This window comes from Podarcis liolepis, assembly GCF_965112155.1.
Source record: "Podarcis liolepis genome assembly, chromosome: 9".
Taxonomy (NCBI): domain Eukaryota; kingdom Metazoa; phylum Chordata; class Lepidosauria; order Squamata; family Lacertidae; genus Podarcis; species Podarcis liolepis.
Genome location: NC_139564.1, coordinates 375,975 through 400,710, shown reverse-complemented (window position 1 = coordinate 400,710; position 24,736 = coordinate 375,975).

The window sequence follows — 24,736 nt, the reverse complement described above, 5'->3', positions numbered from 1 at the left end:
CATGGCAACAGAGGGGCAGCCGGGGAGCATGTTCGCTCCTAGGTAGGGCAGTGATCCTGGCTCACACACCAGTCACGGAGCTGCCCAAGAGGAGCTCTTGGGTGCTCTCAGGGGACAGACTTCTCCCTGCTTCCATCAGCTGAGACCAAGGCATGCTGCTGTCTTGGGGAGCGTATGCCGCTCACCTTAAGTTTTAAAATTATTATTCCATGAAATTTATGCACTGCATAAATTGGTGTTTTTTAAAAAAAACAAAACAGCACTTTACAAAAAGTGCTTGGCAGGGGGTTGGACTCGATGGCCCTTGTGGTCTATTCCAATTCTATGATTCTATGAAAAACGATAAAATTATCAAAAAGAAAAATTAGGAAGTCATTTAAAGCTTTCAAAAAATTAAAATAGGCTGAAAACATTCAAACACTTGGGAGGCTTGTCTGAACACTAAGAATGAAGCAGGAGCGGGAAAGAGGCGCCTGCCTGTTTCAAGAGGCAGGGAGTTCCAAAGCGCGGGTCCTTGCAGAAGTGGAACAGTTATTCCGTGTCACCTGGGACAGAGCTGGATCCTCTGATGGAAGCGCTCGAGGGGGTGTCTTCTAGGGGGGCGGAGGGAGCTGATTTTGCCGGCAGAATTTTGACAGCCCTCCATTCCTCGAAGCTGCGCCTCTGAGCTGCCTCTGCCGTCCTTCCTCTTCCTCCTCGCCTTCCCCAGATCGGTGCCTTCCAGCTATTTGGAACTGCCTCCTCCGCCTTAAGCTTCTCGGAGGAATAGAGGGGCGACAAATGCCATCAATCAATCAATCAGACGACATCTCCCATCAGCCTCGGCCAACGGGGCTCCGTGCGCTGGGAAGGCGGCGCTTCCTCCCTGGGGCAGCAGGGGGCGCGTTCCTCTCGGGCCAGTCGCCCTGCGGAGCGCGCTTTCTTCCCACGGGCAGCGCACTCTGCATGCGCTCAGAGGCCCTGCAGCGCATGCCTCTGGGAATGCGCGCCTTGCCGCCGCCTCCACTCCTCCTCCTGGAGGCGCCGGGCGGGGGAAGCGAAGGAAGGGCAACCGCCCCGTCGAAGTCGGCCTCGCACGCCCCTCGGGACCCGCTCCCGGTTCCAACGGCGGCTCCCCCGAAGGGGCGCCCGGAGTCTCGGGGCGAGAGGACCAAATTCCCGGCATGGGTTGCAGCCAGGCGCCGGGGGAGATGCATTTGGCCCGGCTCTCCGTGCGCCCCGTCGGGTTGCCCTGCAAAGAGCGAGGGGAGCCTCTTCGGTCCTCCTCCTCCAGGGGCTCAGTTTCGGGGGGGGGGTCCCTCAAATCCATAGCTTTGGACTCAGCACAGAAGGAGCCCCAAACTCTGTCCTCCTCCTCCTCGGGGTTCTTCTTGCTTTTCCTCCGCCAGGTTCCTCCCCGACGGCCGTCGTCCGTCCCGGTCCCGGGGACTGGCGCTTGGACGGGGTGGGGAGGGGCCGCCTTTGCCTCCCGCTAACCCCCCCTCCTCCTCGCCTGTCAGGCCATCAAAGGCAGATTTGATTAATATGCAAATGCTTGGTGGCAGGAGGGGAGGAGATGGACGCGGGAGAGGAAGAGTAATTAATCACTACTTAAAGGAAATTAAGACCAACAGCGGCGAGTGTCAGGAAACAGGCGCGGAGCTAATCAAGCGGCAAATTGGACAAGGGAAGGGGGGGGCGGCGGGTCGTGGACGGGGCGGGTCGCCCTTCGCCGCGGGATCCCCGTCACGGGGAGAGGGGCTTGTCGGGGGGGGGGGGGACTCCGCCAAAAGCGACTAGATGACCTTTGGGTTCCCTTCCAGCTCTGCGGTTCTAGGATTCCTTGACCAGCTTCTCCTCATCTTCCTCCTCTGCAACCTGGTGGGATAGGAACCCGGAGATCCTGGCCCGGTGGCGGTTCCTCCTTCCTGCCTGGTGGCGATGTGGCTCTCTGCACCCACCCAGAGGCACTCTTTCCATCGCATGCGCTGCTGGCGGCTGGTTGGTTTCCACAAGGTGCGCTTGCATTTAGGGAAGGGGGAGAGCCGTGTGGGGAAGGGAGCAGGAGGAGCTGCCCCACGGAGGCGGCAGCGTGGCCCCCTGCTCATCCACGGGCTCCACTCTGGGGCCAGCCAGATTTATATGCCGCCCTTCGTCATGAAATCTCAGGGCTGTTCACAAAGTAAAATACAGGATAAAAACACAAAAACAACTAAAACGAAACAGCAAAACACGAACACACACTCCTTCCCATAGACACCTTTAAAAGGATGTAGACTATATATATAATATTAAAATATATTATGAGGGCACAGAGCAAATCTCCCTGGGGAGAGCATTCCACAAGCAGGGGGCCATTGCAGAAAAGGCCCTGTTCTCGTGTGGCCACCCTCTGGACCTCGTGGAAGAGGCACACGAAGAAGGGCCTCGGAGGACGATCTCTGGGCAGGGTCACATGGGGAAAGGCGGACCTTGAGGTATTGCGGTCCTGAGCCGCTTTAGGCTATGGAGATTATGGCCTTGATTTTGGAGAAGCAGCCAACAGCCGGTCCCCCTCTCAACCCCATCCTAAGCCATGGACCCTGCTTAAGGGTCTTTGAGGGCAGGCGGGGGCTCCCTGTCTGGTTAGCTGCCTAAGGCCCCACCTGCCCTACACATTTAACGCAGTATTGAAACTTCCCCCAGAGAGTCTGCAGGTGTGTCGTTTTCTCAAGGTGCTGAGAGTCGTTCGTTCTCCTCCAAGTGCCGCAGTTCCCAGAGCAGTGAAACAATCCGTTTCCAGGAAACTCTGGGAATTGTAATTACGGTATGTGAGTGGAAGGGCACCCCAAGCGAACTACAGTTCCCAGGATTCTTGGGAGAGGGAGTCAGGACTGTTAAACGTCGTGTGAGGCTGCCTTCCATGTATCATGCATACCCCCATCGTTTTGCCCGGACGCTGAGGTCCAGCTCTGGGGGCCTTCTGGCGGTTCCCTCATTGCGAGAAGTGAGGTTACAGGAAACCAGGCAGAGGGCCTTCTCGGTAGTGGCACCCACCCCGTGGAACGCCCTCCCATCAGATGTCAAGGAAATAAACAACTATCTGACATTTAGAAGACATCTGAAGGCAGCCCTGTTCAGGGAAGTTTTTAATGTGTGACATTTTAATGTATTTTTCATCTTTGTTGGAAGCCACCCAGAATGGCTGGGGAAACCCAGCCAGATGGGCGGGGTACAAATAATAAATTATTATTATTATTATTATTATTATTATTATTATTATTATGCAGATGGTTGGTGGTTTGAGGCTCCCCAGGAATGACTGTGGTCAGGATTCCTGCATTCCAGGGGTTGGGCCACCTTCTACAATTCCACGATTCTATGGACTGCAGGTGGGGCTGTCTCAACAGAAGCCCAAAGCGCTGGAGGAGCTGGCTTTTTGCCCCGTGGGGGCGTCCCGGCAAAGCTCAGCAACAGCGAGGCCTGGTTATTGCGGGTGTGTGTGTGCAGGAGTGGAGAGAGCTGTGCTTGGGAAGGGATCCTGGAGTCCACACACAGAAAAACACACCAACACACACACCGCTGCGCTGTTACTTTTGGTCCCACCGCGTGCCCGCCTAGCCCGATGCCTACCTAGTGCTGCCTCTGGGGCTGCCAACCAGACGCTGACCAGGGCTTTGGCCCGCTTCCAACGGCCGATTAGGAACTCCCGGGGGCCGCAGCAGAAAAGATCAGAGGAAAGCGGAGGAAGAGCCGAGTTACACCGAGGAGCAAACCTCCTGGGAGGCCTCCTTCCCTAGAGCTGGAAAGGGACCCAGGCATCCGACTCGGCGGAGGTGCTGTCCATCTCCGTGCAGCCCCTTCCAGCTGTTGCCTTGCATTAGCCGGACAGAAACAAGAGCCTGGCGGCAGATGTGAGGCTGCGGGGGTGGCTTCTGCCTGACTCTGATTAGGAAGGAGGAAGGGGGGCGGGACAAGTGTTGCCGGGTCAGGACAAGGAGAGGGGAGAAATGCTGTCTCCATCCCCACTGTTCTACCAGGACACTGAGGTCCAGTGCTGAGGCCTTTTGGCGGTTCCCTCACTGCGAGAAGCCAAATTACAGGGAACGGGGCAGAAGGCCTTCTTGGTGGTGACACCCGCTGTAGCAGGAACCCCCCCACCCCAATCATTCTGTTTGCACAAACTTCACACACACTCACACTCACACACTACATACGCCACATTTCTGTTATAAATTCATAGAAAATCAACCATACATCGGATTTGCACTGTTCCATTTTTTACTCCATGTGACAAGGACTATCTAAGGGGGGTGCTTGGTTTCTGGTCAGCCATAATCTCTTCAGCATACCAGCACATTCACAGGAGCCCTGCCCAGTTGCTATGTCAACCCTGATAATCCCAGACAGAAGACAATCAAAATCACAAAGAACAGTGGATTCACCACAGGCTGAAACAAAGGACAATGATCAGATCTTCCCTCTGGGGGCAGGAAACTGCAAACTCCCCATTGTCACCTGGAAAGTACTCATGGGGAGGGGGAAAGGAGGAACCAGCTGGGTGACAGGACACTCAGGTTACCACCACAACTCCTCCCTCAACCCCTCCTTTCTGTAATGTATGCATGATGTCAACCCTTTCTGTAACGTATGCATGATGTCAACCCCTCCTTTCTGTAATGTATGCATGATGTTTCTGGGGGTGGGCTTGAGCTAGAGGAGGGGAATTTCAAAAGTTTTTATAAGGTCTTGCAACCCATTGTTCTGGGTCTTTCCTCTCTCCTGCAAGTGAGGGGAACACCCTGATGCATCAGTTCAATAAAGGCCAAGCCTACAGGCTGCTGTTTTGCTCCAAGTTATCCTGGTTGGTGTCTTTGTTTTGTCCAAGAGAGCCCTCGGATTTTTCCGTTAACAGTTGGCGACCGCGACTCAGGGACACTTGGTTCTCCTGTAAAGGTGAGAGGGGAGATAGAAGGGATCGGGCGCCACTGGGCAACCTTAGCCCAGGGATCCTTCTTCCTCTCCCTGCCTCCTCTTTGCGGGCGGTAATCAATCGTCACCAAAAGCTCAACCAGGGGAGCAAAGGCGAGGTCAAGCCGGCTAAAAAGAAAAGGATCCTGGGATTTGCGGGGGACATCTTCGAACGTGAGTATGGTTTGAAGTAAATGCATTGGGAGGGGGGTGGAAAAGTAACGACCCCACGACAGCCAGACTTTCCTTCTTTCATTTCTGGCGTAGCCCCTCGGAGTCGGCCGGGTGCGCTCTAACTTTACCCTTTTCTAACCCGATTCTCCCCTTCGGAAAGTGGCCAGGGAGATCGCGGAACTTTACTGTGTGGCGCATACCTCTCGGAGTCGTCTGGGTACGCCAAAACCTTTCTCTTTCTCTCCCCTCAATTTCTTACACGGTGTGTGGCCGGGGAAATTGTGGTACCTTTTGCTGTTTTCCGATGTTCCCCCCCGGGGTCGTCCAGGAACATCTTAATCTCTCTATCTCTTTTCTCCCCCGTTTTCCGTCTTGGAATTGAGTCCGGGAAAGCGTGGCTCTTTTACTGTTTCTCTGACATCCCTCTCTCGGAGTCGTCCAGAGGAGTCTTTCAAGTATTCTCTTACTCTCCACCTACCCTAACTATACAAATGAACCTTCCCCTCCTGCCTGGCGACCTTTGTTAGGGATGACCTGGGTATGTGAGAACGCAAGGTCGTTTGCTCCCCTTTCAAAACTTTGTTTTCTCGGACCCCAATCTGGCACTGCACAGCGCAGGCGTCCAGTAGGGAGCCCAAACTTAGTCTCAAAGGCTAGGCAGGAGGCTGTCGTGGAGGGAAGAAGGGGCGGTTCACGAAGTGGGGCCCCACACTAGGATTAGTCTTGTGAAGCAGCGCTGAGGTAAAGGAATTCCGGGCAGAGAGACCCGTGGTTTGAGTTTCTGGGCTGAGAGACCCGTGGTTTTGTTTCAGGTTCAGGTTTGAGATTTCCAGAATTTAATTCGTGGTTTATAGATAAGTAGGAATTGTGTTAGTCAAGGGTACTTTGAGTACTGAAAGGATCTTTTATCTGTCCCCCCTTTCTTTACCATTGTCCCCTTTCCTCCCTTGTGTGTATGTTTCCACTCTTTCTGTCTTTAGCGTACTTTGTTAACGAAAAAAAAAAAGCCCAAAAATAACATATGAGAGAATGGGAGCTCACTAAACACCCTAGCTGGACTCCTCCTGGCAACAAAGCTTCCATGAAGCCTTTTTGCCCCAGAGAGGACTCTAATATGCCCCTCCAGCTTGTCATCTCCAATTAGAGAAAAAATAGAAATAAAATAAAGGGGCAAAAATGGTTAAGTTTGTGTTGTTAAACTGTAGCCTACAGCTGGAACATGAAACTGTAAACTTAATAGTGCTCAGAAGGCAGTAGATATAATAACAGCCCAGCCTGAGAGCCCACGCATTAGAGATTTTAGTTTCTCTTAAAAAATATATATATATATATATAATAAAATAAAATAAAATAAATGAATAAGAGATGTACTCAAAGATTTAGAAATATTTCAAGGGTTTGTATTTACATTGGCCTTGGCATCCACAGACTGTTCTTAAATGCACATAGTTTTAAATTGCAAGCTTGCTTCAAAATTCTAAATCTAAGGAAGCCATGTTGCGCCTTATCGATCTTAAACAAAACAAAATGGAGAATGGAGTGTGCAAATGTTTGTTACTTGAGAGAGGCTCTAAAAGAGAGTTTTCCTCCCAAGTGGTGAAATCCTGTATACGTGCTACTTGTGTTCTGAAAGGGGGATTACCCCACCTGTTTCTTCTAGTTTTAAGTGAGGAGGGTGATTCTAAGTCTAATGGCAAATGATGTTTGTTGTAACTTTTGAGTTTGTGAGAAGGAGAAGTTAACCTAATGTTTCTGCTGCAAAAGCCTAGTTGAGCACAACTGCTCTCTCAAGCTAAAATGCAGCGTATGTATTTCATTAAGCGTATGCCTATAAAAGTATGGTGTTCATTCTAAGAAAATATATTTGAGTCCAGTTTTAACTTTGATTTGGTTGGACAGAAGAGTTATTGTAAGGCTCCTGATATCAGTCTCTATAAGACTTCATGGCCTCTTTTGTTAGAAAATGCCCCCCCCCCCTTGTTTCACTCTGCCTCTTTCAGTTGGTTTCTCCCTTCTTACTTCTGTGCTAGGTAAATTTACTCCCGAGTAAGCTTCCTTTAAAGGAAACTGCAAAGAGGAGAGGGGGCAACACTTGTGTATTCCCTTAAAAAAAAAAAAAATCAAATCTAGGGCTGCTTTAACTGTGCTTTATAAGAGATCCTCTCAGGAGTATAGATGTTTCCTTTCCCAGCTGTAAATCTGTACTTAAATGTGTATGCCTCTTTGGTAGTACAAATCTTGCTGCGAAATCTTACTGTGAACCCTATATTTTGGAGGGTTGGACTAGATGACCCCAGGGTCCCTTTCAACTCTCCCAATTTGTGGCTGTGTGGAAGACCATGTGTCTGCAAGCATTGGAGGGTAATTCTTAAATCCTAGTGTGGTAATGGAGTTGAAATTCAGCCTAGCTTTGCTCTTTAGTTTTAAAAGGTGAGAGGTGAAGCCCAACTGGTAATATCAAGCATTTGAGTGATTACAGTGTTTATCATTTTGTCTACTATTTAAAAATCAGACTTAAAAGTCTACTCAAAGTTTAAGCACATACAAATGAATAATCAAGTAGAATTAGCCTTGACCATTCCTGTAAATAAAGGGCAGGAAATAATAATAATAATAATAATAATAATATTTTTTGTCTGCAAATGGTAAGGCTGAAATGGCTGAGAAGTTTAAAAAAGAAAAAGAAAAAATAAAATCCTAGGAATTCTAACTCTGGCCATTTTTACTCATAAATAAGAGAGCGGTTGATTGTTCCGTGAATGGCCAGAGGGATATTAGCCCTTTCCTGTACATAAAGGAAGCAGTCTCAGTTTGCTTGGGCTGAAATTGCTAGCTTTGCTGAATACTTAAATTGCTGAGTTTCTCTGTTTTGTTTAAAATCAAACCCTGTTTTCAAAATCTACTCCTTACCCTTCCTTTCCCTTATTCAAATGGTAATTTAGCCAAAGGATGCAACATTTTCAATACTATAAAAGGTTTGCTGAGACATGAACTCTGCACATGCACAGAGGCTAGATCAGCTAAAGAAGAGAGAGAGAGGAAGGGGGGAACTGTAAGGGGGGAGAGGAGGTTTCTTCAAAAAAGAAAAAAAAGAAAAAAAGAAAAAGAAAAGAAAACTTGGAACCATTGAGGTAAATCACCCTTAATCTGTCTTTGCTCCAGGGCTACTTAAGACAAAAGGCTAAAAAAACAAAACAAAACAAAACAAAACAACAACTAGCCCATCAAAAGTCAAGAGCTTTCCAAGTTCCAAATCTTAACATGCCAAATTCTTTTCACAGGTAAATATCAAAGCATTCCCCCCTCAATGGGAATTTTAGGAACAGCATTTCCTGACAAGCTTCTCACATGAAATAATTTTCCCTTTTAACAGGATATGTGAACCCCGATAACAAAGTGTTTGTCCCTTTTTCCTCCCACAGCAAGTTTCTTTCTGTTCTGTGAAACAAGCCTGAATCCCTGCTATATTAGTAACTTCCATCTCTTTGTGGCCTTGACACTTTTTTTTAAGTTACAAATAATCTGTTTTCATTTATTTAATCTGTTTCTCCATGATGTCTATGAAGTTAATCGAAGCACAACCAAACATTGTTTGTGGAATGGTATTTGTTTACCTTTTTGCCTGAGCATTTCTTATTCTGTCATTTTGGCTAGTGCAAGGTACCTGCACAACTTTAAATTGCCATTCATTTTCTTGGTATTAACTCATTTCCCAGTATTAACATTACAGTTGATGTTGTCACATCAAGAAACACTATTTTGTTTTCATTTGCGATGTTAGAATGCCAAAACAGATTACTTCAGGTTACTTATTAATTGTGTGTTTTAGCATTTATTTATTTGGTTCCTCATAAGTCATTTTGTGTGTGTGTGTTTTACTTTGGGGACATGTTCATCACATGTTGAAAGTCAGTTTCATGAAGTTCTTTTATCAAATAGCACATGGTGAATTTAAAGTTTTTTCCCCATGGTTTTCCCATTTTTTTCAGTCTAGTAGTAATCTGCGTGGTTTTGATAATATATTTAATAATAATTCTTTTCTAAATCTGATGTCTTTGTGTCAAGTTTGTTTTCATCTGACTGGTAATCTAATTTTTTGCTTTCTTTTGTATTTTTTAACCTTTGTAATTTTTACAGTTCTCTTTCTCTCCAAAGTGAAGGAAAGCAAATGAACTTGGCAGATAATAACAGTAGTTATAGGAAAATGTGATAATAATATTGGAATGAATGAAACGCTTAATTCGCTAAGATTTTTATTATTTGCAGCTTCCAACAGAAACCGAAGGACATCCTTTTTGCCTTTTGCCCCCTCCCTTTTCTAACTGTCTTTAAGCCCCAAAACCCTGCCCCTTACAGGATATCACCTATACAGATGTGCAATGATGAAAAGCAGCAACAACCCCTCAACTCAGTTCTTCCGTCATCACAAGACACCAGAGTTTTCAAGTGCCCACAGCTATCTCTTTCAAAGGATATAGACTGCCAGGGGAGTGGGCCTGACAAAGGGGGGTGGAGTTGACTTGCAAGGACATCTTTTCACTTGAACCTCAAGCCTCTGTGCTCCAGGATTCAAAAGATACATGCGTAAAAGATCACAATTGTGTCAAGATATGCAACTGATATTTAATTAGTTTGTTTTGTTTTAAGTGTTATTATGTAGGAATGTTGAAATGTGTCTGACAGTGTGTTATTCCCACAAGGGGGGGGCTATTTTGTGTGTAATTATTTTTATGTTTAATGTCTTATTGCTTGCACACCAATTCTCATGCATTTTATACTTTCTGATAGCTCACACTATTGTGTAGTCCAATGTTTAGATAACCACATTTCATTGTCCCACCTGGCACTCTGCCAACTTTCCCTATCCACTTTAAAATGTGCTAAAACTGGCTTTACCAAGGAGAAGCTTATAAGATACATGAAGGTGCATATGCTTTGGTTTAGCAGGAATGATCCCTTATAGAGTTAAATTGTCTTATTTCGACAAAGTGCCCTTTTAAGAACGGTTTTCCTTTAACAGACTGGTTTGAAAGGTTGAGAACCATGGGCACATAAATTCAAATTGGACTCAGTTTGAATTGGGCAAGTGTATCCAGGCTGCAATTAGCTTTTTGGTCCTTAAAGTGCAAGTGAGCAACTTCTCAGGATGCAAGACCAGAGCCTGTAATAATAATAAGGAATCCCATGGATTTTGGCCAAGGCAAAGACATTTCTCTCAGGACGTGTCCGAAACCTGTGCCAGCTTTGGTGGGTACCAGGCTACATGATAAATATGAAAGCCCTAAGTGGATTCACCAGGGATTGCCACTACTGCGACACCATGCCGATGTGAGACCACAGAAGAGCTACCTTGACACCTGAGAACACACAAATGGTGGGGGGGAAGCAAACTGCACTTTTCAGTCATTAGTGGACCTTCCTGCCTAAATGTAAAGCATAGATCACTATTGAGAAAATATTTCTTCCAAGGTGCAAGAATACCACAAGTAACTGAGCAGTGCACTGTTACACCATTATATTTCCATGCAAATATCCTTAAAGTAGCATGATATCCAAGTCCCTTTCAGGTTCACATGGACACACACATCTGGGACGGAGAATACCAGGTTATTATTTACCACCTTAAATTGTGCGGAGAAAAGGATTGCAAAGTAGCCACCTTTGCAATCTTATCTCCGAAGGGGGGAACTGTAGCAGGAACCCCCCCACCCCAATCATTCTGTTTGCACAAACTTCACACACACTCACACTCACACACTACATACGCCACATTTCTGTTATAAATTCATAGAAAATCAACCATACATCGGATTTGCACTGTTCCATTTTTTACTCCATGTGACAAGGACTATCTAAGGGGGGTGCTTGGTTTCTGGTCAGCCATAATCTCTTCAGCATACCAGCACATCCACAGGAGCCCTGCCCAGTTGCTATGTCAACCCTGATAATCCCAGACAGAAGACAATCAAAATCACAAAGAACAGTGGATTCACCACAGGCTGAAACAAAGGACAATGATCAGATCTTCCCTCTGGGGGCAGGAAACTGCAAACTCCCCATTGTCACCTGGAAAGTACTCATGGGGAGGGGGAAAGGAGGAACCAGCTGGGTGACAGGACACTCAGGTTACCACCACAACTCCTCCCTCAACCCCTCCTTTCTGTAATGTATGCATGATGTCAACCCTTTCTGTAACGTATGCATGATGTCAACCCCTCCTTTCTGTAATGTATGCATGATGTTTCTGGGGGTGGGCTTGAGCTAGAGGAGGGGAATTTCAAAAGTTTTTATAAGGTCTTGCAACCCATTGTTCTGGGTCTTTCCTCTCTCCTGCAAGTGAGGGGAACACCCTGATGCATCAGTTCAATAAAGGCCAAGCCTACAGGCTGCTGTTTTGCTCCAAGTTATCCTGGTTGGTGTCTTTGTTTTGTCCAAGAGAGCCCTCGGATTTTTCCGTTAACACCGCCCTGTGGAACACCCTCCCACCAGATGTCAAAGAGAACAACAACTACCAGACTTTTAGAAGACATCTGAAGGCAGCCCTGTTTAGGGAAGCTTTTAATGTTTGATGTATTACTGTATTTTAATATCTGGTTGGAAGCCGCCCAGAGTGGCCGGGGAAGCCCAGCCAGATGGGTGGGGTATAAATAAATTATTATTATTATTATTATTATTATTATTATTATTATTATTATTACTACCTGGGTCTCTTGCCCAGGGCCGTCTTAAGCATGTCAAGGAAAATTCTGGGTTGAGAGACTACTCAACAGCACAGCTCGTTGGGGTACCAGTCCCCCGCGGGTCCATGCGGTCAGTAAAAGAAGGAAATTCCAGCCAAGCAATTTGGAGCAAAACAGCGGTCAGTAGACTTAGATATTTTATTGTTGTGCAACAGGTTTCAACAGCAGTAAGAACCCAGAGCATGGGGCGACGCTGACTTTTAAAACTTCCCACCGCATCCCAGAATACACTTCATACAGCATCATTGATACCTCATCTTTACATCACTGACATGTCACAAAAGGGGAGGGGTAGACAGGGGTTACACTAGTTTAACCTTGGCAAACATGTCCAGACAAGTCCTTGGTACAAGATTAGCATAGGCAAAACATGTCCGGCCAACTCCCAAGTAGGTAAAAGTAAAGGGACCCCTGACCATTAGGTCCAGTCGCTGACGACTCTGGGGTTGCGGCGCTCATCTTGCTTTACTGGCCGAGGGAGCCGGCATACAGCTTCCGGGTCATGTGACCAGCAGGACTAAGCCGCTTCTGGCGAACCAGAACAGCGCACAGAAACGCCATTTACCTTCCCGCCGGAGTGGTACCTATTTATCTACTTGTACTTTGACGTGCTTTTGAAGTGCTAGGTTGGCAGGAGGTGGGACTGAGCAATGTGGGGATTTGAACCACCGACCTTCTGATCGGCAAGTCCTAGGCTCTGTGTTTAACCCACAGTGCCACCCGTATCCCAACTCCCAAGTACCCACCAACAAAGGACAATAGAGCTCCCTTTGCACATCCATAGCCTGGGCCAAGTCCAAGGATGGGCTTTTGGAAACTAACTGCTCAGCAATTGTCACCCCTGGGCCCTTCCCTGGGTGGTGTGTGTGTGTGTGTGTGTGTGTGTGTGTGTGTGTGTGTTTCCTCACGCTTGAGGGATTAGGCGGGAGGTAGAAGGGAAGAAAGTCCTTTCCTGAAGGGCAAAAATGGCGTTGGAACGAAAGAATTGGTCAAACTATTGATTTTATATGAATTTATAAAGCTAGGTATCTTCCTTGAGCTGTCAAGTCAAAAGGATACTTTCAGGCATAATATTTGTAACATTGCAACAACTTTAAGGATGTGCCCCCCCCCCATAATTTCTGTAGGAAGTATATGCATATGGAACAAGCATATGATGTCAATCAACATTTGATGATCTCCTTCTACTGGTCCACAATAGAAAGTGTCCTTTCATACTGCCTCCTGGTGTGGGACGCTATGGGCTGTCCCGTGAATCCGTGGAAGAACGTTGCCTCAGGAGAGTGAGGAAAATTCTCAGGGATGATTCACACCCTGGCCGGCACTTTCTTGATCTCCTGCCCTCAGGCAGAAGATACAGAAGCATGACTAGTCGCACCAACAGGGTAAAGAACAGCTTCTATCCGTGGGCTGTTAGGCTGCTGAATGGAAAGATAACAACAGGGCAACGGACTTTCAGGTTTGGTGGGTGTGCGTCAGTAAACGAGGGGAATTAAGACTAAGAGAACTGAGTGGGGGGTGCTCATGTGATCTCACTGTATACAAGTTGTACAAGTGACTATATTTCAATATATTTCAATATGCAGTCCTGGGGTGAAAAGATCTGCCCGGCCAGGGAGAGGAGACGGTGGAGGAAGATTGGAAGAAATTTAAAATTTATTTGCAGAAATATTGTAAAATTTTTGAATGTTAAGGACATTGAAATGAATCGCAGGGGCTTTAGCAACAAAGTAAAATGTAAGATTGGATTAACAACAGATAAATTAATAGGATATGAATTTGCTGAATTAATTTCTAAAAAGGGATACAAGAACGGGAGACGTGAGGAAGTCGGGAAAATAAGTTAATTGAAGATGAGAAATTAAGAAAGAGGGAATTTTTGTTTTTTGTTACTATATGTGTTTTTATCTCTTTTTTCTTTTTCTTTTGATGTGTTTAATGTTTGTATTTTTGTATTGTATTGTTTTTTGTGATTTTGTATTTTCTTTGTCTTTGTATGCTTTTTTATTGTGGAAACTTAATAAAATATTTATAAAAGAAAAGAAAAGAAAAGAAAAGATCTGCCCGGCGGCCCTAGGGAGCTGACACCACGCTTAAACATTATCTCTGCTTGGGAAAAGAAAGCTGCAAACATAATGCTCGTTTATTATCAAAAATTCACTTCTTCTTATTCTTCTTTGCCGATCCCTCATAGCCAAGTAAGATTGTCTTCCATGAACATGGTCTTCTTAACAATGAGTCCATAAGTGACTGTGGAGGCCAATTCTGGATCCACAAGTCCTTCCACAGTGGGGACATTAGTTCCCGGGCAGAAGTTGATCACAGTGAGGGTTTGCCAAGCATGCCTTCCTCTTAGCGCGTTTCTCTCTTGCGTCCTGAGTTCGAGCGTCTTCAAAGCCCAGGACACCTTTGGTAAAGGCTGTTCTCCAACTGGAGTGCTCGCAGGCCAGTGTTTCCCAGTTGTCGGTGTTTTTTAGATTTGCCTTGAGAGAATCTTTAACCCTCTTTTGTTGACCACCAGCATTACGCTTTCCATTTTAAAGTTTGGAATAGAGTAGCTGCTTTGGAAGACGAGAATCAGGTATCCACACTTATTATTATTAAGTATACAACACCACATTGTTTTTTGTTGTTGTTTTTTGCAGATTGAAGACAAATTATCTTATTATGTAACACCTTGTTTTTAACAATGTTGATTTCTTTTTAAATTCAGAATACCCACGTTAGTCATGTAAAATAGTTTGATACAGTACATTGTATGGTATTGGTTTCCCTCAAATTCTAAGGTTCTCCTAACACCTTCATCCTTTGCTTTAATACGGGAGACCTTAAAACAACATACGAACATATTTTAAAATAATTAAAATTTGAAATCCACTACATCAAGGCCAAATTAATCTTCGGGATGCTTGTAAATCTGCTTTAAAAAGGCTCATTTTTTATGTTTTTTAAAAAAATCTCTGTCTAGCAAATTGGTTGGTCATAAAACATGGTTTAATGTGGAAAATGAATCAGCCCACAAAAAAGTCACTAAAAGTGATGAACTATGCAGAGTTAGCAAAGTTAATGGACAAATTGCGTGAAAAGGACAACAGTGATTTTGAAAAAGAATGGGAACCTTTTACAATATATTTGCAGAAACAAAAAAAATGGACTCACTGGCAGGATTTAAAAAAACATTTACAATTTTATTTACAGAAAACAAAGTATAACAATGTGATAACACAGTATTATATATAAACAGCAGAATGTAAACATTTGATGCAATAAAGCAGAAATGGAAGTTGGGGGAAGTCAATAGGGAGGGGGGAAATTGAAAAATGAATGTCTAGTAATGATATTGGATATTTGCTATGGGAAAATAAAATAAATAAAAATTATTATTATTTTTTAAAGTGCATCAAACATTTTCTCAATTGGAGCCAGGGTTAGTTTGCTTTCATCTCATTAACACATACTGTATGCTTCAGATACCAGTTAAGAGATTTTGCGTGCTATTGGTCGGATAACGTTGTTAACACCAGTAGAATTCACAACACCATCAATGTTTGCCACCCCTGGCACATTTCACAGCTTCAACTGCTGCGACTGTCACTGAAAACAAGGCATTGGTCAGTCTGAACCGTGTCAAGTAGCATATTCACAACACAAATAATAATAGACATAAACTTTTATTTGTATCTCGCCCTCCCCGGCCAAGACTGGGCTCAGGGCGGCTAACATCAAATATATAACATTGGTACAAAATCAAACAATAATTAAATTACCTCCTAAAAACAAGTCAGGATCAAATTAAAATCTAGTTAGATTTTAACTGTGCTAGTACTTTCTTTTCAAGTCTAATTCCTGAATGGGTACAATCAGAGGGAGCCACTACTCCCAGCCTGTGAAAAGTTGTGGAACTTGGCTATCAGACATTTGGGAAATGTGATCATTTACAGTGCGGTCTTGAAACCCAGCGTCAGGTTCCAGGCATAGAGCAGCAAAATCCTTGATATGGTCGTCAGTATCGATTGCTACTTCCTTTTCAATGCTGATCATGTCTAGGTTGGTCAATCTTTCTTGAGTCATAGTTGACCTTCAATAATTGTTTATTAATTTTAATTTCAAAAAGGATCTTTCACCTTCAGCTACCGCCACCGGTAACGTTAAATATATACGTAGCAATACGGACAAGTTTGGAAATACTGACGTCAAATTATTTGAATATACATAATTGAAAACATCCAGCGGAGTTGTGTCTCTATGGAAAACAATAGGTAATAGTTCTAGCTCGTGAAATAAATCTTATCCGTCTATATCAGCCCCACTTTCGGAAGTCAATTTCTGTTGCAAATTTAAACACTTTGCTCTTTTCTGACCCGTCTCTAATTTTCTCCATTTGTCTATCTTGTAGAAATGAAAAATTGTCATTCTGTTCACTTAACAGTTCAAATCTTTCATTTAATTCTGCGATTGCCACATCGAACAAATAAAAAAATATATATTTAAAGTTGTTCTGTGGATCTGTGATTTGCTCATCGGTATGCTCAGAACTGAAAAATCTTTTTCTGGCACGTGGGCGTGCAGCGCTTGTAAATTCGGTTTCACATTCTATTTCCTCAGCAATTGATTTAGCTTCTAACAGCATTTTGTCAAACATGGAGTCTGTACGACGTGTAGCTAAGTCATTTTTGACCTGCTCTATCATTTTAACTGCTTCCGGAAGAACGACACCAGACTTTTGTTAACGTTTGACTAACAGTATTAATTTCCACTAATATGCTATACCACGTCACTAAAGAACAAATGAATTTGAAAGACTTCAGTTTCAACATCAGCGAACTTGCTGTGTTCCTTGTGTCTCTGTCTCTATCTGAAAAAATGGAATATAAGGCATCGTAAACCTTTTCCATATTAAAACGAAGTGCTTTCAATGCCTCCACTCTGCTTTCCCATCATGTGTTTGATAATGGTTTTAAGGTTAACAGGTTTGGAATTGCCCAAGAAGATGTTAAATTATTTTTGTATGCCACAACTGCTGCTTGTATTTTGTTAGCTAAAAAGTGGAAAACCCAAGAATTACAAACAATAAAAGAATGGCAGATGAAGATGATGGATTTTTCGGAGATAGCTGACCTCACCAGAAGAGTCCGCGACCAGAAGGAGGAGGAGTATCAGGAAGAGTGGGATAAATTTAATGATTATCTAGTTAAATTTGTTAAGTTAAATTAATTGAAAATAGCTTGCAGATACTTAATTGGCGTAGGATTTTATTTATGTTAAGTGATGAATTAATATGTTTAATTCCATAAGGTGAAGATTTAAGGATGTTAATGTTTAAGTTAAATTTCATAAGAATTGGGATTTGGAAAACCGTTAAAAGGACATGCAATGAAATTCAACCAAGGGGAAGCGAGGAAGTCACTTAACAAAGTTAATAACTGTAATTTTCAATAAGGCTATGATTTATGTTTGTCGTGTGTTTGTTCATTTGTTTATAATATTGTGAAAACTAATAAAATTTTTGGAAGAAAAAAAAAGATAATGGTTTTAAGGTTAAAGTGGGCCCCTGGTTCATGAGAATTTGCCAACGTGACGTCGACCCAGAAAAGAATACATATATTTCTTGAACAACAGAAAAAAAGTTACTCACTTCCAATGAGCTTTTAGTGGCATCAATCACTAGTAAATTGAGGCTGTGAGCCGCACAAGGAACGTAGAAAGCACATGGATTTATATCCAAGATTTTTGGGTGGAGGCCTATATTTTTGCCTCTCATATTTGCGCCGTTATATCCTTGACCTCACATGTTGTCTAGTTCAATATTTGAAGATTTTTAAAAATCCAACAAAAATGTCGGGAGTCCTTGTCTGGTAGTGTCGGTCACTGGGGAAAAACCTAAAAAATGCTTTCTCACCTCAGCATTTTTTGTTAATGGGTGAAGGTCTACAAGCCTAACAGCAACAGTGAGCTGTTCCTTGTGTGAGACATCAGGCGTGCCACCCAAAATAAGAGACTAGTATTTGGATTGCTTCCCCTTGCCTTTCTCACCCAGATCTGGCAACTGTGATCCATGTGACAGTCACCTCCAGGCTTGACTATTGTAACTCGCTCTATGCAGGGCTGCCCTTGAAGCTGACCCAGAAACTCCAGTGGGTGCAGAATGCTGTGGCGAGGCTCCTTAAGGGGTCCTCGCCGCAGGATCACATTCATCCAGTGCTTTACCAGCTGCGCTGGCTCCCAGTGGAGCACAGGGTCAGGTTTAAGGTGCTGGTTTTGACCTTTAAAGCTCTATGTGGCCTAGGACCCTCGTACCTACAGAACTGCCTCTCCTGGTCTGCCCCACGGAGGACCTTAAGGTCCACAAATGACAACACTTTGGAGGTCCCAGGTCGCAAGGTGGTTAGATTGGTCTCAACTAGGGCCAGGGCCTTTTCAGCACTGGCCCCGACTTGGGTGAACGCTCTGTCACAAGAGACCAGGGCCCTGTGGGACTTTCAGCTTGATTTACAGAATCTAGTTTCCCCTTTCAATATGTTGTTTTTCAGATCTTGGGGTTTTTTTATGGACAAGAGATGACCCGCACTCTTTTCATGTGTTTCTATATTTCCAGATAAATGCCTTGTCTTTGAAACCTGTCTCACCATTAAAAGCAGTGACATTATTGTTGAAAAGTTGACAATAAAAGCAGAATACGGAATCACTAGATCTCGAGTACAAAAGCCAGTCTCTATTAACAGCTTCGTTGTTCTTTAACTTTTTTGTGTAACAAGTGTCTGAAAATGCCCTATTATTACCATCTGTAGGATGAGCTGATTCTTTTATCTGAACTGGCCCTTGATCTATTAAAAACAATCTTAACTTCTTCGGGACCAGTTGAGGCCACAAAGAAGGACCCTCCATTGCATCTTCATGAAACGTCACTTCCGGGGGAATATCAGACATAGAGGGAGACTCAGTTGCAAGTGCAGCTGTGCTGTGAGTCGAGGCTTCTGCAATAGGCGCGGCAAGTTCTGAATCTCTGGGAGGCATTTCTTCTACGTCCCCGGTTGCAGAAGATGTACCTGTTCAAACAGAAATAACATAGGTTAATAGACATAATTTACAATAGTGGCTCTTAAAGCAGTAGACCTCACAAGCCCTTTGTAGGTACAAAGCCAAACTGGGGAGAAGCAATAATTTAAGGTTGGCTGTTGTGCCATGTATGTCACATGGCAATTGCTCTAAACGGGCTGGAATGCCAATATCTGCCTAAAATCCATCCATAAAAGCAATCTGGAAACTTGCCATTTAATACTTACACCTATTTATTTTCAAGATTTGCATAAATCCTCTCAGTTGGTCGAAATATAAACACTTAATAATAAACATGCACAAATAAGATACGTGGAGAAAGTAAGGAGCTCACAAACTAGGTTAAAAAAAAAGGTCCAATTAGAGTCAACTTCTTTATATTTTCTTCTTAAGTTTTTTCTTTCTGTTTTCAGAACCTGAAAGTTTTTTTTTACCACCAGCCATCTGCAAAAATTAAGTAAAAAAGAAGCAGATAAACATGAAGTTGGTGCATGAATAAATAAATATTGGCCAAGGCTCGTGCCTCGCCAGGTCCCCATTTGGACAGACTCGGCTTGGCTCCTCCCCGTCCGCACTGTCAACTCTCGGCCCTGGACTCCGGTGTGCAGAACCCGGCACAGCAGAAGAGCCCGCGGCAGCGGCGGCTGAGTGAGGCCGGGCGCCTGGTGGGGGCAGCACACGCTGGCCATGCAGTCGAGGCACGCAAGGCAGATAAAGAGATTTCACTGGAAATTCACCTCCATCAGAGCCGCCAGAACAATAAACCTTCTGCTCTGGAAAAAGTCCTGGAGCTGTGGTCCCCTGCGGTCTCTCTTCTCACTGCACTGCAAATAATCAATGGATCTCTCTCAGTGACTACTCAGAAACACAGAACAGTAAAGAGTTCAAGGTGGAATCTTGCTAGAGTCCATGCAATAACTGCAACGCAACAGAGCTGGCAGCCACCCAATAATACTCAATCACACAATCACGAATTTCAATTTCCAACTTCAATGTCTGATTCTGATTTCTTTTTTTTATGCTTTACTGTTCAATATCACATCTTTACAACACCACATTATTATCATCAAATCTTCATGAACATTAAACTTCCCGTCCCTTTCATGTCTTTTCCTTATTAATAAACTCGATGCTGATTAATGGAAGATTACTGTTTCTGTATATTTGTCCTTAGCATATATTATCTACAGAAATTACTCGTTTCTTACCTGCCCCCTTCACTGTGTATGTACGTGTGCTAGCTAGCAGGCATTGTCATGGTCCAGGGAGTCTCGTAAATGAGAACGGTGGCACCACGTGCCTTCTCAGGTGGGCAGTGCGCTCTGCGCAGGCCATCGAGCTGTGCAGGCAGGGCAGAGCTGGCCGTCTGCCTCAGCGTCTCGCTCAGCCCTGGACTCGGGCGCAGAGCCCTGTGAAGCAGAGGCGCCCAAGGAGTTAGTTGCTGAGAAAGGCCAGGTTGGGAACCTGGGGGGTGGGCAGCACGCGACCAACGCAAGCAGAGCCCAGTGCAACAAAGGCATCGGCAACTGAGTGAAGCCGGGCACCTCATGGTGTGAGCAGCGTGTGCTGGGCGGGCCTCTCCACGGCCCTATGCCAATCCCAGGTGCGCATGAGGGTGGAGCCAGCCGGACACCTCAGCGCCTCACTCACCCCCAAACTCGCGTCTGCTCCCTCCGAAGAGGTGAGCGGAATGAGGACATTGGTGGTGGTGGTGGCCCTTTCATAAGTGCCGTGACCCCTCCTCTCCGACAGGAGGGCAGCTGCCGTCTAGGGGGCCGTAGCTGAGAGCTGGGTCCGGGCCGAGAATCCAGCTCCTACCTTCTCTGAGCTACGCTAATCTTGTAGTGAAGGCTGGGGGTCGGAGGGTGAAGGTGCCCAGCTGCCCTGCACCCCTGGCGGGATGACTCTTGGGGTTTCTTCCAATGTGACAATTCTGAGCTTCCGATTGCCCCTCACCCCAACACACCCAAACCTGAGTCCGGGTGCAAAGGACCCAAGGCCGAAGTTTCAGGTCCCAGACCAGGCACTTTCTCTGCCAGGGCTCCAAACCAGCCCCCAAGAGGTGACACTCTTCTCCCTGACTAAACACGGAAAAACTTCATGACAGTAAGAGCTGTTCGACAGTGGAACAGACTCCCAAGAGGCGGTGGACTCTCCTTCCTTGGAGGTTTTCAAGCAGTGGTTGGGTGGCCTTCTGTCCTGGATGCTCCAGCTGAGATTCCTGCATTGCAGGGGGGTGGACTGGATGACCTTTGGTTCCCTTCCCACTCTAAAGATTCTATTATTCTAAGTTCTTGTGCAGAGAGAGAGGTATTGTTCCAGGACATCCCTTGGGGCAGACTGGTGGCATGGGGCGGCTTTTCCTGCTAGGCTTCCTCCCTCCCTCCCCCCCGCCTGCTGCATGTGTCTCATAACTGTCAAATTAAAAGCTATTCCCTGCAGAGAAACTCAAAGGCACCTTCAGGGATAAATTTCATTTCTGCTGAAGCCCTCCTCCCCGCTGTGCTGCAGAACAAAGGAGAGAGAGGAAAGAGAAAGTGACCATCACTGTTCAGCCCCCACCCCCTGCACCTCCCAGGCCTGGACTTCCACCCTCCTCCTCTCCTTGCTCCTCTGACAGGGGAGGCAGAGGGGGTTGAATGGGGAGGGGGTTGCACCAGCACTTGGCAGCACAGCCGGGGCATAGCATGGGTTGCCAGCACCCGTGGCCAAGCAAGTATTGCACCTCCCTAACCCAAGGACTGCTAACACTCTCCAAGTCCCTTCCACCAGTCCATTATTGAACCCATTAACCCCCCCCAAGCACATGCATTGTATTTTTTAAGAACACGCTGATGAAATTAAAAATGCATTTAATGATAGCATGATCAAATTTATTTAAAATAGCCTGGTGTTAATTTGTGCGCATTTTTCAATAACAGTATCAAAATTTACATTGAAATCTCTCTCCATTAACAGTATCGCTAGGTCACTCGTTGGCTCTTGGCTTCTTGGCTCACTGTAGATCTCTGATACGTTTCAATTGATTTAAGTTTTGAGAAACTTCTTTCACAACTGGCAGCTGAAACAGCGATAGTTAAAAAGATCCTTAATGCCACAAAAAAGTTGGTCAAAATCTCTTGCAGCTTCCACTTATTCGCCCACTGGAGCAAATCTGAAGCCTTTTGCAAATTCTGAAGTATTGGAGCAGCTGTTTCACCTTTCTTTGTCTGAAACACTGTCTTGCATAACAGACCCGGCTTTGCCCATTTCTTCTTGTTCAATACACTTTAGAATCCCTTCTAAATGTCGCCACCACTGAATGAAATTATTCTGCATAAGGTTGCATAATTGGGGGCTTTCCTCAACAACAGCATTCTTGCTATCCATTTTAAAATAAAAAATGCTAAAAAAAATACAAACGGGAAAATAACTGGAAATTCAAAAAAGAGAGAAACCAGTAGAACACTTCCATCTCCCAGGAGATTCAATGCAGGATCTCAAAGCAGCTGTCTTATTACAAAAGAATTTCAGAAATAGACATAAAAGAGAAGTGGCAGAATTAAAACTTATTACTAAACTGAAAACTATGGAGAAACCTGGTCCGAACAGAGATAGTGGATTCTTGTCTCATTACACATGTGAAAGCTATTTTTGGTCATCTGCATACTATTCCTTGCTCTTTCCTGTAGGACTAATTGCAGTCCGTTAACAGACAGGTTTACCACACCCACCCTCCCTCTATATAGAAGTGTCTGGGGACTTCTGTTTCCCTGTATCTGAAGAAGTGGGCATGCACACCAAAGCTGAGGCCCAGAACAAACTGAGTCGGTCTCTAAGGTGCTGTTGTTGAGTCGTTTAGTCGTGTCCGCCTCTTCATGACCCCCTGGACCAGAGCACGCCAGGCCCTTCTGTCTTCCACTGCTTCCCTCATGCTGGTAGCTCCGAGAACAGTGTCCCACCATCTCGTCCTCTGTCGCCCCCTTCTCCTTGTGCCCTCCATCTTTCCCAACATCAGGATCTTTTCCAGGGAGTCTTCTCTTCTCAGGAGGTGGCCAAAGTCTTGGAGCCTCAGCTTCAGGATCTGTCCTTCCAGTGAGCACTCAGGGCTGATTTCCTTCAGAATGGAGAGGTTGGATCTTCTTGCAGTCCATGGGACTCTCAAGAGTCTCCTCCAGCACCAGAATTCAAAAGAATCCATTCTTCAGCACTACTGGACCATTTTTTTATTTATTTTAAAAAATCAATTTATTTGGACTCCTCAGACCAACACAACTACCTACCTGAATCCGGCAATTCAAAAGGAGGACTTTGACTCTCAGAAGCAAACTCACAAGGGCAGGGAGGGAAGAATCCCAGAAGCCTCAAAAAGCAAAAGAAAAGTCGAAAACCGCAAAAATGGCCCAGAACAAAAACACCTCGCCCCTCGGCGCTCATAATAAGAACACCATAATAATATAATATAGTTATAATAATAACAATAATAAATTCTCTTTCATAATAATAATAATAATAATAATAATAATAATAATAATAATAATAATAGTTTACATTGAATGAGGAGGTAGAGAAGTGGCGAAAGGGGCAGCGCCGCTCCGGGGAAGGGAGACCCGGGAAGCCTCTCTCTCGGCGGCGGCGGCGGAGGCAACTTCGCCCCGGAGCCCAGGGAGGAAGTCCAACAACGTCACTTCCTCCCTTCCCTCTCTAGCCACGGACAACTCGGAGGGCCTTAACCTCTTCTGCTCCGGCCGCAAAAGCTCCTCGAGGGAACCAGCCGCCCGTCGGAGGGAGGAGCTGGGCTTCTTCTCTGGCGGACGCATGGCGGGTCCGCGGGTCCGCACGTGACGCCTTCCTGCTAGAGCGCGCTCTCTCTCTCTCTCTGTGCACCACCCGCCCCACGGAAGGGGGTGCGGTCCCCGCCCCCGGCCAAGGGTCAGTTTCTGCCCCTCGAGGGCTCCCCCCTCGCCCCTCACCCAAGCCCCCCAACCCAACCTTCCCTTTGGATCGGGGCTTCCCTCCGTGTTCGCAGCTGGCCCCGCACCTTGCCAGCGGCGACCTTGTTCGACGACACTCTCTCTCCTCCCAAAGCGGCTCCCCCACCCCCGACAAAAGCCAAGTCTCCCTTCCGAGGAGAAGGACCCTCCGCGTCTGCAGAGCAACTGGACACGTGTAGAGAGAGAAGGGGGAGGGGTCTGGCCCGACGGGGCGGCCCTCCCCTGCGGAGGCGGGGCTTCCTCCCGCGGTGGCCGAGGCACGTCCCGCTCATAAAAGGCGCTGTCTGCGGCGCTAGGGAAGGAGGGGGCGGCTGGGCCGGGGTCTCCCCTCGACGCCCTTCCTTCCCCCCTCCGGAACGAATCCCCCGGCCTTGAAGTGCGACCCATTCCTCTCCAAAAGGCCGGGGGGCGGCCGGGGGTGGGGGGGGGTCATCATCGCTACCCCCCCCCCCCGTTAATCAATTGCTCTGCTTGCCTGGCCTCCCCTCGACAGGCAGGGGCTCCAATCCATCAGCAGGGCGAATTCACAAACCAGATGGCAGGGCCGGCTCCCAGCGCCTAATTGAATCGTACGGGGCGCAGACACGGCGTGGAGGAGAGGGGGCGGCGGGGGGGGGGAGATGGATGGCCGGTGGGGGAGGGGCAGCCCCTCCCCCCCAGCTCGGCTGATGCTCACATAGCGACCCTCCCTCTGCCGTCGGTTTTTTGTTTTATTAAAGATTTTGTCGATTTACAAAAGTGTGCAATGTCTCACTCTCGTGTGTCCCCCCCCATGTAACATTTTTACAAATCAATTTCATTTGTTGAGACATTGGGAAGAAAAGGGGGAAAGAGGTGGAGGGGAGGAAGAGGGTGGGGGTGGGG